Source organism: Schistocerca cancellata, chromosome 9 (genome assembly GCF_023864275.1).
Source record: "Schistocerca cancellata isolate TAMUIC-IGC-003103 chromosome 9, iqSchCanc2.1, whole genome shotgun sequence".
Classification (NCBI taxonomy): Eukaryota; Metazoa; Arthropoda; class Insecta; order Orthoptera; family Acrididae; genus Schistocerca; species Schistocerca cancellata.
Window position 1 is genome coordinate 284,332,575 of NC_064634.1, and position 17,813 is coordinate 284,350,387.

Below are 17,813 nucleotides of genomic sequence, written 5' to 3' on the forward strand. Positions count from 1 at the left end.
ACAACAACGTTTCACTAGGCCACGCCGGTCAACTGCTGTTAGTGTATGAGAAATCTGTTGAAAATTTCCCTCGTGTCAGCACGTTGTAATTGTCACCACCGGCGCCAACCTTGTGTGAATGCTCTGAAAAGCTAAACGTTTGCATATCACAGCATCTTCTTCCTGTCGGTTAAATTTCGCGTCTATTAGCAATCATCTTCGTGGTGTAGTAATTTTAATGGCCAGTAGTGTAAGTCCCATAGTGCTTAGAGCCATTTGGACCATTTTTTGTTCTTTTTGCGATACTGGAGAAAAACATGCCAGGAATGTAGCCACTGTGAATGATAGCTGGCTGTGGTGGTCACGAGAGTTTTCGGTTCCAAGAACACCAGGCTTCGGACGGTAGTTTGGCGCTACCGACATGTAAGGTCATCATGTTCAGCCTAGGGACTTGGCATTTGGTATTGAATCTGCAGCAGCAATCTGAGCAGCACTTGGCAACACAGTGACACAACGAACTGTTACAAATCGGTTACTTCAAAGACTCGAGGACAGCTACGAGCCAGACTTCCTATAGGAAGCATTCCACTGATCCCAGTGCTGTCAAGCGACATGTCATTGTAGGGCCGGGTGGAGGTCTGTTGGGTCTGGTGAAATCCGTTTCTGCTTCCGTGCCAATGATGGCTGTGCGTTTATTAGAAGTAGGCCAGCTGAGGGACTGCAAAGAACCTGTCAGCATACCAAATTCAGAAGAACGCTAAATCTCCAAATCTGGCTAAGATTCACGGAAGCTTGAAATTTAGTGCGGACATCAATACGAGATGCTTTTAATAGTTTCCACAATGAAATATGGTCTCAAAATATGGTAGAAAACACAAAGAGATTCTGGTCGTATGTAAAGTACACCAGTGGTAAAAAACAGTCAATACCGTCACTGCGCAATAGCCATGGAAATTTTACCGATGATGGTGCCACTAAAGCGGTGTTAATAAATACAGTTTTCCGTAATTCCTTCACGAAAGAAGACGAAGTAAATATTCCAGAATTCGAAACCAGAACAGCTGTTAGCAAGAGCCACATAAGAGTAGATATTTTAGGTGTTGCGAAACACCTCAAATCACTTAAGAAAGGCAAAGTCTTCCGGTTCAGATGGTATACCAATCAGATTCCTCTCAGAGTATGCTGACACAATAGCGCCTTTCTTAGCTTGGAAGGAGAGACAGCGATCACATAAACGCTCTAAGCTTGTTGACACCAGTGCCTACCAATTTAAATTGTATATTACAGCACTGAGAGTGGTCACTAAGTGACCGAAAATCGATGTTGCGGTTAATAAAACAAAAAAAATACGACCAATGCTGTCTCTCCTTCCAAGTATATCCATTATCTGGTCGTGGTGCACAGGACACTCCATGGAGTCGCCAATCAATAGCCTTTCTTAGCACTTAGCACTTAGATTGTTTGCAGATGACGCTGTAATTTACCGTCTAGAAAAATCATCAGACGATCAATTCCAACTACAAAATGATCTAGAGAGAATTTCTGTATTGTGCGAAAAGTGGCAATTTTCACTAAACAAAGGAAAGTGCGAGGTCATCCACATAGGTACTTAAAGAAATCCGATCAATTTTGCGTATACGATAAATCGCACAAATCTGAGGGCTGTCATTTCGACTAAATACCTAGGAATTACAATTACGAGCAACTTAAATTGGAAAGAACACATAGATAATATTGTGCGGAAGGCGAAACAGAGACTGCACTTTGTAGGCAGAACGCTTAGAAGATGCGACAAACCCCCACTAAAGAGACAGCCTACATTACACTTCTCCGTCCTTAGTTGGAATATTGCTGCGTGGTATGGGATCCATACCATATAGGATTGACGGAGGACATCAAAAAAGTGCAAAGAAGGACAGCTCGTTTCGTGTTATCGCGCAATAGGGGGTGACAGTGTCACTGATATGATAAGTGAGTTGGGGTGGCAGTCACTGAAACAAAGGCGGTTTTCTTTGCGGCGAGATCTATTTAAGAAATTTCAATGACCAACTTTCGTCTCAGAATGCGTGAATATTATGTTGACACCCACCTACGTAGGGAGAAATGATCATCATAATAAAATAAGAGAAATCAGAGCTCGAACGGAAATATTTAGGTATTCCTTTTTCCCACGGGCCTTTCGAGAGTGGAATGGTAGAGAAGTAGTATGAAAATTGTTCGATGAACCCTCTGCCAGGGACTTAAGTGTGAATTGTAGAGCAGCCATGCAGATGTAGATGTTGATGTAGATGCTGGATTTATGATCTGGGACGCGGTTTCATATGACAGCGAGGATACTCTCGTGGTTATCCCACGCACCCTGACTGCAAGTTTTCCCATCAATCTCTTCTCTGTAGCTGTTGTGCTGCCATTCAAAAAAAAGTTTAAATGGCTCTGAGCACTATGGGGTTAACATCTGAGGTCATCAGTCCCCTAGAAATTCTCTCTCTCTCTCTCTCTATTCGTTTAGTCGGTTCCGACTCTTCGTGACCCCATGAACCAAATCACGCCACTTTTTCCTGTCTTGCACTTTCTCCCGAAGACCTTCCAGGTTGGAACACATTGCTTCTGTGATGCCATCGATCCATCTCATCCTCTGACGTCCTCTTCTTCTAGTTCCTTCAATCTTCCCCAGCATTAATGTTTTTTCCAGCGAGGCATGCCTTCGCATTGTGTGTCCAAAGTAGGTCAGCTTTTGTTTTAACATTAGACCTTCCAGGGAGAAATCTGGTTTAATTTGCTCCAATATTGATCTGTTGGTTCTCTTTGCAGTCCATGGAACTCTAAGAAGTTTCCTCGAACACCACAATTCGAAGGAGTCAATTCTTCGCCGTTCAGACTTTCTAATGGTCCAAGTCTCACATCCATACATCACAACTGGAAAGACCATAGCCCTCACAATACGGATCTTTGTTGCTAGTGTTATATCTCTGGACCTTATAACCTTGTCAAGGTTTGACATCGCCTGTCTACCGAGCAACAGGCGTCTCCGGATTTCATGGCTGCAGTCGCCGTCAGCAGAGATCTGGGAACCGAGATAACTGAATGTGGTCACTACCTCCATGGTTTCTCCTGCTATATTCCACGAATTGGTAGGTGTAGTAGCCATAATTTTCGTTTTCTTCACATTCAGCATCATACCGGCCTTTTCACTTTCGTCTTTCACCTTCAGTAAGAGTGTTCTCAATTTTTCTTCACTTTCTGCCAACAGGATCGTATCAACCGCGTACCTGAGGTTGTTTACATTTATTCCAGCTATTTTAATCCCTGTTTCTCCTTCATCTAGCCTCGCATTCCTCATAACATGTTCTGCATACAGATTGAATAAGTACGGTGACAGTATGCAGCCTTGCCGGACCCCTTTCTGAATCTTTATCCATTTCATTGTTCCATACTTAGTTTTCACCGTGGCTTCTTGGTCAAGGTATAAACTCCGTATCAGATGAATGAGGTGATCTGGTACACCCATGTTTTTCAGTACGTTCCATAATTTGTTGTGATCGACGCAGTCAAAGGCTTTGGCGTAGTCAATAAAGCAGAGGTACACATCTTTCTTGAATTCACTCGCTTTTTCCATAATCCACCGAATGTTATCAATTTGATCTCTAGTTCCTCTTCCTTTCCTAAATCCAGCTTGTTCTTCTGGTAGCTCTCGATCTAGATATTGGCGAAGTCTATTTTGTAAGATTTTCAACATAACTTTGCTAGCATGTGAAATAAGTGCGATTGTTCGGTAATCTGAGCATTCTTTAGAACTTTTCTTCTTTGGAATGGGGATGAATACTGATCTTTTCCAGTCTTCTGGCCACTGCTGCGTGATCCATATTTTTTACAATTGAGTGCAGCACTTTCACTGCATCCTTTCCAGTGACTTTAAACAATTCTGCTGGTATTTCATCATGGCTACTAGTTTTGTTATCAGCCACATTTTCATGGGCCCACTGGATTTCGCTCTCCAAAATATCTGGCTCTAGTTCTAAATTAACATTAACATCAGCAGTAGGAGCCCTGTCATGATGCAGTTCTTTCTTGTATAGGTCTTCTACATATTCTGCCCATCTTTCCTTAACATCCTCTGCTTCACTCAGATCTTTCCCGTTTCTATCTTTTATCATTCCAATTTTTGCCTGGAATTTTCCTTTAATTTCTCTAATTTTCTTATAAAGATCTCTTGTCTTCCCCATTCCGTTACTATCTTCAACTTCCTTGCACTGTTCATTAAAGTATATATTTTTATCTCTTCTAGCTAATTTTTGAAAATCTTTATTTAATTCAAACATAGCTGATCTATCTCCCTTGATTTTTGCTTTCCTTCGTTCCCCTACAAATTAGAAGTACTTAAACCTAACTAACCTAAGGACATCACACACACCCATGCCCGAGGCAGGATTCGAACCTGCGACCGTAGCGGTCGTGCGGTTCCAGACTATAGCGCCTAGAACCGCTCGGCCACACCGGCGGGCTGTGCTGCTACTCATGAACAGTACCCCACGAAATGTTTTCCGAAAGGATAACGCTCACCCATATACCGCTGTTGTAATCCAACACGTTCTGCAGAGTATCGACATTTTTTCTGTCTCCACATGTGTCTCCAATTGAGAACATAAGGTATATCATCACGCGTCAACTCTAGCGTCACCCACAACCAGCGTTACCGTCCGTGTACTGACCGACCAAATGCCACAAGCATAGAACTCCTTCTCACAAACAGACATCTGGCACCTGTACAACACAACGCATGCCCGTCTGGATGCCTGCATTCAACATTCTGGCGGCTACAGCGGTTATTAATGAACCAATATTTCGTATCTGTAATGGATTGTCTCGCACTTATATTTACCAATGATCTTGCAATATTAATCACTTAAATGTGTTACCAAGAAAAATTTATTCCCGAAATTTAATTCTGCTATTTTAATTATTTTTGGTGTTGCGATATTTCTTTTTGTCAATATATTTCTTTTTGTCAATATATTTCTTTTTCGATTTCCTTAGATTCTTACTGAAGCCATTTCGCTTTAGCTTGCATATATAATTATCTGCAATAACATAGAGACTTATTACAGTTTGAGAAAGGTTAAGAGAGGGGCGGAAAAGGAGGATTAATGTAACAGCGCCATTGCCACGACACTGTTACACACTACATACAAGAAAATCGCAGATTTTTACTGAAGCCATTTCGCTTTAGCTTGCATATATAATTATCTGCAACAACATAAAGACTTATTACAGTTTGAGAAAGATTACGATAGGTGTGGAAAAGGAGGATTAATGTGACAGCGCCATTGCCATGACACTGTTACACACTACACACAAAAAAATTGCAGATGCGAGCTAGTTACGACAAAGGGTGGAATCATAGACGCACAGAGTATAGAGTGCGATGAAGTATGCGACCGCTGAGACCGGATTCTATAGCTACCGCACTATAGCACACAGAGGGGCCAGGCAGCATGTGCTAAACTTGCAGCGCGATAGTAGCCGCTAGCTGCCGGCTAGCGAAGCGCGAAATATTCCAGGAACGTGATAGCGGCGTCCGGCCGCATATATTGCACAGTGCAGCTCTCTTGGTCGTTTGGCGGAGCGGCACCCGGTGGTGTACTGACTACCCGTCATACAGTCTGTCGTTACGAACGATCATGGAAAATAAAGGAAGACGAGTCGCTGGAACCTAGTGCTCGCACATACGCTATTTATCTTCAACGAAGGTGGCATCGAACTCGGCCTCCCGCTGAAAGAGAAATAATGAAACAATACCAAATGTTTTAATTTTTCGGGGCTGCCACGAGACATTGGCACTACATTTGGGATTAGGACCTTAACAGCATTAGTCATGTTGCGTTGCCAGTAAAAAGGTGGAGATTTAAATTTAAAAGTGTACAATTACACCGAAGGCGGCGCTACAGCAATTATTCAGTTATCGACTCTGCTTCTAATACATCAACCTTAATGCCACTATATACATAGGCACTATCAACTTTAAGTCATTAATTGATAAATTAATTTGTTACGCAAATTTCTGTAAAGATTTTTATGTGGTCACATGCAGATCATATATGGATTTGACATTGACTGCTTATTTCCAATCATAAAGTTTATCTGCAACATAGAGGAAGTAATAGTTGTAAAGAGGCAATACCTGTAATCTGCAGTTGATTGCTCTGCTGCTTTGCATCACATCTTGTATTTTTACTATTACGTTCATAGAGACATTTGCAGTTGTTTTTTTCACTTCATCAGCTGATTATATTCATTACAAAACGAATCATTTCTACTTGTGTTACTATATTACTGAAACCCGTATTCTTCTAAAACTCAAATTTTCAAATGGAGAAATTTCATCTTGAGTATAAGTACTACTCGTTGTACTTTTTTAATGGTAGTTTTCGATTATCCAAACGTAATATCACAAAATTTGAGTATTTAATTTTCTATACAAAATAGAATATATATAACCAGCCTTGATAGTCACTATGGTTAACATTTTCTAGAACTATCTACGAATTTTTTTTCTCTTGAACGGTTTTTGTAACCTGAGAAAGGCGGAGTAGGTGAGAGGTAAGAGCAAGCAGCTGAAAAATGTTATCTAAACATTTACTTTCCTTACAAAATTTTGACTCTCAATGTACTGTAGTATTAAGTAATAACGGTGAGGCACATAAAATACTCGTCTCTGTACACAAGTTGTAAGACCACCCTCTCGCGTCGGCAATGATGAGAAAGTTTTTTCGGAAGTATTGAAGGTTCTCTTACGCCCAGGTGAATTTTGAATAATAAAAATGTATTGTTCTAGAAAAGGAAGAGCTAGAGAGTTTTTCACAGCGCAGTTACCCTGAGGGGATTAGTCCCTGCAATGGAAGTCTCCTCAGCACAGGTGCGGGTGACGTTTTCAAAAAAATGGTTCAAATGTCTCTGAGCACTATGGGACTTAACATCTGTGGTCATCAGTCCCCTAGAACTTAGAACTACTTAAACCTAACTAACCTAAGGACATCACACACATCCATGCCCGAGGCAGGATCCGAACCTGCGACCGTAGCGGTCACACGGTTCCAAACTGAAGCGCCTAGAACCGCACGGCCATGACTTCTTCAACACTGGGCTTAAAACTTGGAGGTAATATCCAATACTCCATACCCGTATCACGACGAGAAAAAGAATGTGACTGCCAAAAGTTAATGAGAATAGGGAGCATACACAACGTTTCTGGGACTCTAGGTTTCAGTATGTTTTCCTTATTAAGTAATGGATGGCGTCATCAAAGTCTTCTATCATTACTGAGTAAAATTATCGCTTTTGCTCCTTCGAAGGGGAAGCGTTTTGCTTCACTACAACATGTCTTTCGTCAATTATGTTGCAAATTAACCGCTCACAGGATAGCCGTATAAGCTCGAAACAGGAAGTTTTGATAATGATTTGATGTAGCAGTCGTACGTGTCACTGAACTCATTCTCAAATAGGTCACTTTCCTTCTTTGTTCCTCTCATGTCGTTTTCTGCTTTTTCATATTGGAGTTTGTTAGATCTGATGGCCAATTTTCGTTCTGTAGCTTGTATTCCGTCAGAAACGTCGATGGTGAAGGCGCGAAATTAACTGACAGTGTGGGATGTGGCAAAAAATAGAATCGGAAGTCGATAGAACTTAAGTGTCCCGTAGACGGGAAAGATGGGAACGTGGAATGATCCTTGTCAGAAGAACGTCCCAGCAGTCGTCATATGATATTTTGGGAAACCAGCTACGACTGGCACAGGGAGTCCAATGTCTTTAGCATTAAGAAAGTAAATAAGTCGAGGGCGATGTAAACATCATAACTTTTAATTGTTGAAAAAGCGAGTACTTTAAATCCCATCAGCAAGGTATGCTTGAACGATGCCGAACAAGTAGCGTCATACATTAAAAACCAGTAATAATTTCTAAAATTTTAGGTGCTGGAACACACTTTTTCAACCATACAACCCGCTCCCTCTCCCCTTTCCCATTTCCTCCCCCCCCCCCCAACCCCTTCACCTGTCCCATAGCATAAAAATCACAAGCGTCATGTTTTGAAATCTTTTCATAAAACTGACAATGAGAAATAATGTTTTACAAAATACTGTTCTGAAATTCAGGTTTTTAAAACAATTTGTTGTAATGAAAACAAGAACATCACAAGATTTAATATCATGGTGATGTGTACCGATCGAAACTTTGGAATGACGCTCGTCTTGTCTTCGTTATACTGTAGACGTCTGAAGCTGCTAGCAGTCGTAAAAAAAGAACACAGTACCTCTACCCACACCTTGCCCATCGCATCACGTTCATCAGCCTCTACCAAGCAATTTATTGTGAATAGCAGAGTAATCTCGTATATGTAGATCACTCGTTGTTGCGTTCACTGCTGCCGGTGCAACGGCAAACTGTATTTATGAGCAACGATTTGTTCCAGTGAGTTTCAAAAAAATATCCCTAGGAACTGCCGGAATGTATAGTGAAAGTCATCAGGCGGTAGTGGTATCAATGCTGAGTTGCTTCGGTGCGGGGAAAGGCGGTAGTAGAAGGCCTCAGACAACTTATGGCCGAAACATCGTCAGCAGAGGAGATCCCCACGGATCCGAGAAACGCAATCGTATACCCGACGTTTTTTTTTTAAAAATTGCGATGTCACAAAAGTGCGTAATTATCTAGGTATCCCGCTGCTGCAGATACGATATAAAGAGTACACCACTCCAGTATTAAGTCTGCTGAAACCATTGCTCGGAACGATTGTAGACACATACCAATGTGGATTTACTCCTGGACCTTCAACCACCGACAACATCTTCACATTGAGACAAATGATAGAGACGTTTTATGAATTCGATGAAGACTTACACCTTATATTCATTGACTACCGGCGTGCATACGACAGCATTAATCAGACCCCCCTCTGGAATAATACGGGAGTTAAATTACCAGTCAAGTAAATTAGGCTGATTGCAGTTCGTTACGACGGATCAAGTCGCCCAGTATGCTTTGCAGATCAATTGTCGATACCCTTCACAGTTAAAAATATGTTGGAGCAGAGCGATCCTCTTTCACCAGTTCTGTTCAACATAGCTTTGTAAAAGGTGTGACGTGTAGTTGGTTGTAATAGGGTGACGGAGATGGTTGGAAGCGGTACGATCTTTGCATTTGCAGACGATCTGGTGGTTGTGGGTGGAACTCGAAATGAGGTGACAGCAGATACCTCTGTATTTATGCTGCAACGGAGGAAACTGGGGTTACTGGTCAACGATGAGGAAACAAAGTATATGGTAGTCTCTCGTCGACAAAATGATAACGGACGCCATCAGTATTGACTGTCACAGTTTTGAAAGAGTTGAAAAAGTATCTGGAGTCAACATTGTCGAATAAAAGTGACACAAGCTGCGACATTGTCGCGAATAAAACAGTGACCAGAATATAGAATAAATTTCCTTTACTTTACGTGTATGCTCACAAACTTTTTGTCAACAGATTACTTCAGATCTGTTTTATAAAAACAATGTCCTAATTTACTGCAGTCGTGGTGGCATCGTCAAAAGTTATACACAAAATCAGCACCAGCATCCTCAAATATGTATAAATAACAGCATATGCAAGAGTCATCCTGTCATCAGCACTACACAAGCTGCTTGTGGCTGTGTGGATGGCTCCCGAGCATTTCCTGGCGCGGTCTGCTATTTCTTTGCAATCGCGTGTCCTGTCTGTCTGTTCTCAAGTTGTGTACGCTATGTTATCTGACTTGTACTGTAAATGAAATCTGCTGTCGGCCAGGAGGCTTTTGATTAACTGGTTTCACACAGGACATTTTAACTTTAATATTATTGTTCTGTTTGATACATATTGTAACATTGTTCTAAATTTATAGTAAAAGCGAACTGTTAGATAGTGTTAACTAGTTAACATTTATCTTTTTGGGGTCTGCCTAATATCTGGGATTTTAGCTCCCTTGAAAAAAATTATCTGGAACTCTGATTTAATTAATTTTGTTGGCTGGTTAGTTTAATTTAAATTACTTTAAAGGACAATATGGTTGAAGCCTTATTTTCTTGCATCTTGTTTAAGGCCATTATTATTGTAATTCAGTGACTGTCTGTTTCAGAATTTTGAACACCTACAAGTCTATAAATTGAAAACGGCAAATTAACTTGGAATTTTTCTATCTGTGTTTAATTAAAGGGAATCTGTTGTTACTTTGAAAAAAGAATGCTTTCAGGAGGATAAATGATGTTTATTAAAGGAGCCTAGTCCTTCCATGTCATTTCCGTGTTCCTGGAAGAGCCTGACTTCAACTACGGGGCTGAAATCGAAAGCAGTGAGCACAACCATCAGATTTCACAGCTTTTGTAGAGTTTTTTCTCGATCTTGGCGATCCATGGTGCTTCCACTGGGGTGACCGAGCCTTAGTTTCATTGTCATATCCGAGAATAGGAAGCAGTGTGTGTTCTGCCCGAGATAACGTTCTTGTCTCAAGGTCACTGATAAGAACTTGCGGTGTCAGGTTATAAAATTGGGAGGCTTATATTCAAGTCATTGCACTCTACTCTCTCTGGGGAATCACTGGGAATAGAATAAGATCACCCTCCTCCTCCTTTTCGCCTTCTCTCTGCCTTCCTCTCTCGACAAATGACTAAGAAGCACCCAACCCTCTCCCTACCCATCACGAATAACTGGGACACTCTGGAGCTGGGCAGCCTGGGGAGGGGCTGTAGGCTGTGTCTATTTATTAATGAAAAATTGTCCACCCCTGGTAGCTGAGTGGTCACCGCGACAGAATGTCATACATAACGGCCCGGATTCGATTCCTGGCTGGGTCGAAAGTTTCCTTCGCTCAGGGACTGGGTGATGTGTTGTCCTTATCATCATCATTTCATCCCCATCGATACGCAAGTTGTCGAAGTGGGGTCAACTCGAAAGACTTGCACCAGGCGAACGGTCTACGCAACAGGAGGCCCTAGCCACAAGGCATTTCCATTTCCAATGACAAATTAATCACTGAACGCCTTTTTGTTAATAACAATTTAATGTTCTGTCATTTGAGGCACCAGCAGACATCGCCACACCAAATCGGATGTGTAAATACCCTAATGTGTCCATATTTTTCGCAATTTTACTTATTTGACCCAATTACATGTCTTTTATCTCAGCGATAAGTCAACATTGTGACACATTGCGTCATCACGTTCTGTCAGTGTCATATCACCCCTATCGACATCATGTAGTTTACAGCGAACCACAGTGAAGATTGTGCCTTATTTACCCATCATTGCATGTATTAGAAACGAACACTTTGCTTGAAATAACGAGTTATATAAATATGTCACAGTAAATTCTATAGACACTACCGATTTTCAACTGATGTTATTGCACTCGTATGTACAAGAAATATCACACTGCAATAGGTAAAGCCCTGCACACCACCACTACATTACTACACTGAGTGACATCACAGTAAAATTCTGATGCTTACAACCAAAGATACTGTATGTGTATCACAACGCCACAGAACGCGCCTATGAACAGGTGAGCAATATCGACAACAACCAAAGCTAAAAGAACGTCACCTGCAGGATAGCCCACCCCTCGGACTCCAACGTGTAGGGTGTAGTCCCGAACGCTGGCTCCACTTAACTGATAACGGTACAATCACCGCCACAGTTATGACGAGATGCTGTGCTTCTACGTCGAACCTGCCTACCCAAGGACAGAGGCGGCGACCCCTTAGGGAGTGGGACCTGGAATATAAGCCGACAGTGACGTCCGTCGCCCCTCCTGCTAGTCCTAGAGGAAGATAATCCATTGAAACTACACTCTTCCACAATACGTACACGTCCATCTAAAATAAATAACATTTACACATTCGAATCTTAGAAGGTTTACCGAGAAAAAATGTAATAATCAACATCCTCAGAGCTAGTATTACTTCAACAGTACACAAACTGCAGGACGATCTTAGGGTTACATATACGATAATTTTCATATCTAACGGTCTAAGTCTGCCCAACGTACGTTACCTCCTCTACGTATCAGGAAGGCACAATTTGTTATATATATCTACCAGAAAGACAAAAAAATGGTTCAAATGGTTCTGAGCACTATGGGACTTATCATCTATGGTCATCAGTCCCCTAGAACTTAGAACTACTTAAACCTAACTAACCTAAGGACAGCACACAACACCCAGTCATCACGAGACAGAGAAAATCCCTGACCCCGCCGGGAATCGAACCCGGGAACCCGGGCGTGGGAAGCGAGAACGCCAGAAAGACAGTCGCATCCTCTAGCGATGTGTAGTTGTTCCGTGCAATCTCATATTTATGGTCACTAAGATTTTTCATATTATTAACACTAAAAAAAAACCTCTGGTCTGGTATTCTATCGCATACTATTTTGCTTACGACGAATATAGTCATCCAACCTACATATAGTTCATAGCAGAACTGTATTCTCTAAAGTTTCAAAAAACCATCGAGAAAACACTACTATGTCAACAACTCCAATTACGCGATCCTCTTAATGTGACTGAACTTGCACTATATAGTGTGTACCGTGACGTGGATACCCCACGGCTATGGGGTGGGGGGCGTGGGATCCACCAACAACAAGCAACATGCGTAGTGCTACTCCGCACACCAAAAACGCATGGTTAGCCTGTATATTTATTAAATTGTCAGCCATGATGTCTATAAAAATGTCAGATGCAGCTCCGAAGTCCGACAGCTACATGGAATAAAGTGACAATGTAATCTTAGCATTGAGAATCGTCGAAATATGTATGTGGCTATGATATCGTTTTAAGTACACCTAAGACCTGTTTTTCGTTTTTAAATAATTCAAGTAAAGGTCGTCAGGCCAGCTCTGATGCAACCTTTGTAGTAGTGGCAAATGGCCCGAGATGTATTATTTTTGAATACTAGCACCCACCAACAGCACGAATTTGTTTAATCGATTTACATGGTAAATAATAAAAATTATAGGCAGATAATATGTTGCAGTACACCCCCACAGGAGAAAACAGTTTAATTGATGAATCGTATAAAACATCTGTGTAAAGGTTGAAGATGGCTGCACTTCCGGTTATATGCTCTAAGCTCTCTCTCTGTCTCTGTCTCTCTCTCTCTCTCTGTTCTGCAAGGTGAATACTGCAAGACCAAGGGATAAGATGTGTGTAGTTCCCTCTGAGTGCATGACTCATACTAATGGAGGGAAGTCAGTTTAAAAACACTCAGGCGACTTTATGGCAAGAGAGTAATTCCTTATATTTTCAAATTGTAATAACTTATAACTACAAAATGTTAGAGTATGGACACAGGAAGTTGCTAGAAAGCAGATACAGCAGGAATTATGATGTTCTTGGGCCATAACTGCACATTTTATTTGTTCACCTCCACTTCTGGTCACTCGGTGTAATGGATATTTGGATGTTCGTTTTTACGTGCCTGACAAGCCAACGCTGTCTCGTTTCCTATGAGTCGTAAGAGTTCTCATTGTATTGGTGTCATGTAACGAAGCTGATTATGTAAAATGAAATAAAAATGCCAAGCGATCTTGGATGCAGAAGATTCTCCTCATCACGAATGACAGATCGCTCCCTTCAAAAACGTGCAGCACTGCATGCTGTGTCTGTGATTAACTACTATCAAAGTGAACATAAACTAGTAAAGACAGTTTAAAAATGACCCACAGATCTCGCTGAAATACTTTAAGATTAAGGTTTTCATGGATATGGAATAAAATTACGGTCTCATATTAAATTCACGTCAGTTCCTAATTAAAGTCAATGTAAAACAATATTGATTAGCACCAATTCGAAAAACAAATCAATTACATGCTAACGTTAACCATAATTTTAGCAAATACTTGTACTTTGTGGTGCATGTGTTCTAATTTGAATTGTGACATCTCCTAGAAAGCCGTATAAAAATTAAACTAAACTTATACCAGATGTGTAAATGTGAAATGTAAGAATGTACAATTAAGTGATTGTTCTGTCGATAAAAACCGTAGCTAATACGACACATACCTATGAAACCTACTGGTCGTTAATGTGACATTTTTTTTTGTTAGAAAATTAATAAAATATTATTTTAATATCAAAGAGTTACAGTACAATGTAAAGACATGCTATGAACGTCTTATTTCATTAATGTTAAAAAAGGACTTGATTCAAAGACAGAATATTACTTTTCTCTCTGCTGTTGAGAATTAAGTTGTTTGGCTGTTCCGACGCATATATTTTCTTCTATAATATATGCTAAAAAGTGACTGTATCCTGTTCTTATTCAAAACCTCTCCCTCCATGTGGAAATATTTAACTGAAAAGTATTATTTTGAAGCGGGTAGTGTAGAGAATTGCCCATCTTACTTTCTTTTGCCGTAATGGCGGCCAGGCGGCCATTACTTAATACTTAATTAAATATTAAATATAGGGCTTCACCCGCAACTCAACCTTATAAACACTTTGAATACTGAAAATAATTTTCAAGCATTAATATTTGCAAAGCTCATTTTATCAGAGTTTTTACAGAATTGCAGGGATAGATTTAACTGCAACAGGCAACAAAGCTTGCGTTTGCTTCACGATATCTTTGGGCTTGCAATTAAATTTGTGTATCGCAAGGAAATCCTTAACCTAAAATGAAGCCACCTTGCTTTCAAGGAAACTGTTTACTGTGATTGCAAATCCTAACGCTATGTAGGTGGTTACATTATCCCTCTCTTCGGAACAATTAATTTAACGGGCAACAACAGTAGCAGTTTCATGCTACTTCTGATTATATTTCAGCCGGCCGCGGTGGTCTTGCGCTTCTAGGCGCTGCAGTCCGGAACCGCGGGACTGCTACGGTCGCAGGTTCGAATCCTGCCTCGGGCGTGGATGTGTGTGATGTCCTTAGGTTAGTTAGGTTCAAGTAGTTCTAAGTTCTAGGGGACTGCTGACCTAAGATGTTAAGTCCCATAGTGCTCAGAGCCATTTTTTTATTATATTTCAGCTATCTGCGAGTTTAGATAACTTAATTAAATCATTACAGGCAAAATTATACCCAATTTTTACTAGTATTTGTGACTGCGTGGCAACCTCAATTATCGTCGGCGTATATGTATGCCGCATTTATGAACGTGCAGAATACACGCGACTCCAACAGTGTATTAAATATTCTTTACCTTTTCCCAACAATCCCGACCACATCTTACATTAAAATCAAAACATTTATTACCAACAAGAAGAGACAGGGACGATATAGAGTATATGTATCTTTTCATGTAGTCCACCAAAGTTGGACGTCGTCACGGCCTCCTGGTGTCCTATGCTGAGTGGCCTCGAAGTATACTATCCACGGATCCCGACAATCTTTCCTGGGAGTTTCTGATTTCCGATCATGCTCTCGGGGTCATCACGCAATCATGTCTGCACTCCTTCGCAACCTGTCCACCGTCGGCAATGCAGCCACCGGCAGTCCGTCCTAGCCGAGATTTTCCATTGAAATTGAAGTAAATGAAAGCACTCATATCAGTCTAAAGCTCTTTGAAAGAAACAAACTTTCGTCGAAGTTATGTATGCATGTATGAACAACATCGTAATTAAGAACCAACATAACGAAGGACTTCTTCTCAGCTCAAAATTAATCTTTTGTATAAATCAAAGAAAAGGTTTGAAGGTTTCACTGAAGTTTTTGTTCTCTAGGGTTTCCTGCTGGATTCGCTCAAATGTGGGGCAAAAATTACTAACGCCCTGAGTGCATTATGTTGACCGAGACCTTTAGGTGGAAAAATATGACATTCGTAATAAGGGAGAATCTGTAATCCACCTACCCCACTAAATCTTCGTGGCGTATGAATGAAAACTGTGATTGAGCGAAAAATGTTTTTCATTGATTTCAACAGTGACATGTAGCTGCACCCGCGGCTCAATCGAGCGACAGTGAAAGAACTCAAAAATATTTTTTTTTCTTTCCTACCTTGCACACAAAGACAGTGATGTTTTTACTGAATGGGTAGTAATACTGTTATCACGAGAAAATGACTCGCGTACTGCCTGGACTCGAATCATAATAACACTGATTTAATTTTAATCTCCATGGGTAGGAAAGGAGAATCTTTGCCTTTTTTGTTTCACTTGTTTTCTAGCCCTGTCTTGTCATCACGTAACGTTATCGACAGCCCCGGACGGTGCACAAGTCCCGCCCAATCACCCCCCTCCACACCAATCCATATCCTAACCTCCGCGCATGGTCTGCCGCATCTTCCAACATCAAAGTTGTTCGTATCACAGATATACCAGTCATAACAAGGGAGAAAATCAGTAGGTAGTACGAAATACAGTTTTTCCGGTACCATTGTGAAAAGAATTAGAAATACGTTCATTGAATATACGAGTTGAAAAATCGTCAGTAACAAAGCAAAATTAAAATGGTATCCACACTGTCTTTTTTATTTCATGAGCTTTCATCAAAAAATCTGATATTTGTTAACTGTAGTGAGCGCAAAATTTCCGTCACCTCGCGTAGTGTAAGAAATTCTGTTGGGAAATGTCAATTGGTAGTATCGCCAAGGATGGTGTCCATTATCTCGATTGTCTAAAGTCAATGTTGTGCATACACAAGGCAAAGTCGATGTCTTGGTTTGTTTCTGATTACCTCATTAAAACTAAAGAATATAAGAGTGGGATAATGTAGAAATGCGTAATGCAAGCAGTCAGATATTTATACAGTGACATTCTTCATTAATATTTGCCTGTGTAATGGGTGAATTTGTACTTGTGAACTCTTATGACTGCTTGCTTATAGCAGACACGAGATTTCTTTGAGTTCTTCTTCAGTGTTTGAGAGCTTTAGAGTAGCATATTGTTAAACATATGTACATAATTTCGTCAGTGTCATTCCAACAATCTTATCGTACTGTTATGTCTGTTAGATATCAGATTAGACAGCAGTTGGCCACAACAGTCAAGATTAGGTACCTTGTGTATGATAACTTTATTGAGACTGCATATCTATGTTTCATTTTGACAGTATTACACAAACTGCTAAGAAGTTGTAACAGCACAACACTGTTAGTATGAACAACCGCGGTAAAACCGGTAAAACAAAAAACGACGAACAAAAACACGAAAGCGACAAGGACTACGAAAGATCATACTGATCATATTGATGCGCTGTTGGTTGGTGTGGCGGGGGGGGAGGGGGGGAGGTGTGGAGGGGGGTAAATGGGCGGGGCTTGTGCAAATGTCTGGAGCTGTCGCTAACGCTTCCTCTTGTCATCTGTTCTTATGCTTTCCGTCTTGGTTGTATCTGTATGGGCACATGGTCTGTGTAAGTCTATTTACCGAATAATCAGTTACGAGAAAAAGGAATCTACTGTTTTGTGCTGTTTCATTTTAATCACAATATTACATTTCAATAGTCCATCTCTTGGAATAAGCGGTGAATGTTTGTAATCAGAATTAGACGGGCTTAGCTACTATCTGTTCAGCCGCAGTTGTGGCCATCTCATTGAGATAATCATTAGTTAAATACATTCCATAGAAACTGCTTGTTTTATTTTGACGAAGTTCTATTTGCTAGTACCAACAGAAATTGGCACACATACAATTTTAAATTTCACGGTCATTCAGTTTTGTTTAAACAAACGCGTTAATTCGAGAGGTAGTATTTCGAGTTCAAGTTACTAATTTACAGCGTGAGAGAAAGGTAATTTGTCGTAATAAATCTGTAATGAACAATTTCTGCCCAGTCTTCTTGGTGAACAATGGGACATGCGCTTTATGTGATCTGAAAACACGATTCGTTAATGAATAA

General features: G+C 40.6%; 1 pseudogene; it reads right to left on the bottom strand.

Moving 5' to 3' along the window:
• Positions 1-3,511: 3,511 nt before the first annotated feature.
• On the bottom strand, positions 3,512-4,202 carry LOC126100924 (uncharacterized; annotated as a pseudogene).
• Between the last annotated feature and the right edge of the window lie 13,611 nt (positions 4,203-17,813).